This window comes from Nicotiana tabacum, chromosome 9 (assembly GCF_000715075.1).
Source record: "Nicotiana tabacum cultivar K326 chromosome 9, ASM71507v2, whole genome shotgun sequence".
Lineage (NCBI taxonomy): Eukaryota > Viridiplantae > Streptophyta > Magnoliopsida > Solanales > Solanaceae > Nicotiana > Nicotiana tabacum.
In genome coordinates, this window is record NC_134088.1 from 126,429,104 (window position 1) to 126,431,628 (window position 2,525).

A 2,525-nucleotide genomic window follows, 5' to 3' on the forward strand; every position below is an offset into this window, starting at 1 on the left:
AATTGCAGTCCCTCAGATACAAGCGGAGTCATTTCAAATCACGAATAACATGTTACATCTGCTGCAGAACAAGAGACTGTTCTCCGAGTCTTACATTGAAGATCCACAACAGCATCTGAAAAAAACTTTTTGTCAATTTGTGTCACTCAAAAGTAACCGAATGTGACACCGGAAGCAATCAGATTGTTATTGTTTCCATTCTCGGTGACTAGAGAATCTCAGACTTGTCTTAATTCGCTCCCCATAATCTCCATCACTACTTGGGATGAATTAATCAAGCAGTTTTTGAATAAGTTCTGCCCACCCAATAAGACTGCCAAGCAAGTTGATGAGATATTGAGGTTCAGACAGAAACCAATTGAAACACTACAAGAAACATGGGAGAAGATCAAAGGTATGTTGGTTAAGTATCTACATCATGGCATCCCAGATCAGATGTTGGGACAAAACTTTTACATGGGATTGGCAGATAGCTTGAAGGCCAACGTTGATGCTTTAGCAGGTGGAGCATTTTTTAGCAAATCATTTAGAGAGTATAATGTCCTGCTAGATAAAATGGCTCAAAACTCAGGATGGATGACAAGAGACACTACAATTACTCCTGTAGTTCACTCAGTAGCTTTGGACCCAAACAACTACATAGACGAGAATATGGCCACTCTGATGACACAAATGAGTATCCTCACCAAGAAGATTGATGAATCAAGCTATAAGCAGGTACACATACTTGACACGACTAATGTGGGATTATGTACACCATGCATTAACTAACCATATGTGTGCTCATGGAGTGGTGAAAGTGACAACTAAAACTTTCAGGAGAATTTGAACTGTGTGGGCAACTATGGGGGCCAGAGGCAAAGTGGTCAGAATTGGGGCAGCTGTCACGACCCAAAATCTAACTAGTCGTGATGGCACCTAACCCAGCCCATTAGGTAAGCCAACTTTCAATTATCCAATTCCAATAGCCATTATTAAAGCAATTTAAGTGAATAAAGGTCTAAATCTTATACATCCCCCAAGAACTGGTAGTACAAATCATGAGCTTCTAAGAATAGAGTATACAAAGCGGAAATGAAATAAATACATAGTCTGTTTGAATAATACATAAACAGAGATTTTATAAAATCTAAGGCTACCTTGAATAATAGGCAGCTACAACAGGAACGCAGGTACATCTTCAAGTCCCACAACCATCGAGCACAACAACAACAGCAGCCAACATCTGCATGTAATGTGCAGAAGTGTAGTATCAGTACAACCGACCCTATGTAATGAGTAAGTAACAAACCTAGCCGTAGGTTGAAAGTAGTGACGAGCTTCTACCAAAGTCAGGTCCAAAACCAATAGTCCACAACCATCCATAACAATAATAAGCAAATAATACCAGAAGTAACTCAGAGATAAAATGCCCAGCCAAATCATGATTTCAAAAATAATAGTTCTTCCTTTCAAATCCATCAGTGAAAACTCAAATCTTTTGCTGAAGTTGCCAATAATATGAATAGTTTGAAAACAATAAATTTCTCCAAAAATATTTTCAATAATAAATAATATGTTTCATTTTTCTTCCGGATAACCCATGTAAAACAAATGCATCACTATGCCCATCTGTCAAAATGTATGAGAAATCATGAATAATGTGATACCGTACAACATGAGAAAAACACATCTCTATACATATATGTCATGTGTGCATGTCAATGCAATGTATCTCAGATATAGCACTCATGTACTCACACTCTCAAAGTACTCAATCTCATTGTCTCGTATTCTCTCTCACTGTGCTCAGCACACTCAATTACTCAGTACTATACAATACCTGCTGCGGCGTGTAGCCCAATTCCTGTTTATAGTCGACTGTGTTCACTGGGGATGTACAGACTCATGAGGGGCTCCTACAGCCCAAGCGCAATAAGCACGGACAACTCACGTGCCATAATATAAATATCTGGATCCGCACGGCCAACTCACGTGTTGCACGTCCAACTCACATGCAATAATAATATAAGGATCCGCACGGCCAACTCATGTGCTGCATGGCCAACTCATGTGCAATAATAATATCTGGATCCGCATGGCCAACTCACGTGATATAATAATATCTGGATCCGCACGGCCAACTCACGTGCAATAGTATAATATATAGATCCGCACGGCCAACTCACGTGCAATAATATAATATATAGATCCGCACGGCCAACTCACGTGCAATAGTATAATATATATAAAGCCAACATGGCCTGCTGCGGCGTGTAGCCTGATCCCAAAAATATCCTCACAATCAGGCCCTCGGCCTCCCTCAGTCATCAATCTCTCCAGTATCTCTTTCATGGGCTCAGTCATCAATCTCTCCAGTCTCTCTTTCATGGGCTCACAATGTCATGAGAATAGCCCAAAAATGATGATATGATGTATCAATAAATAACAACAGAGACTGAGATATGATATGCAATGAAATGAATATGACTGAGTATGAATTTTTATTTTAAAATAAATATTTCACAATAATATGACCTCCGTGG

At 39.4% G+C, this 2,525-nt stretch overlaps 1 non-coding gene across 1 annotated transcript; it reads right to left on the minus strand.

Annotated features, from left to right (window-relative positions):
- Nucleotides 1-318: 318 nt before the first annotated feature.
- Nucleotides 319-425, minus strand: LOC142164482 (small nucleolar RNA R71). The gene has a single exon (XR_012695249.1). It is a non-coding gene; the product is annotated as a small nucleolar RNA R71 (small nucleolar RNA).
- Nucleotides 426-2,525: the final 2,100 nt, after the last annotated feature.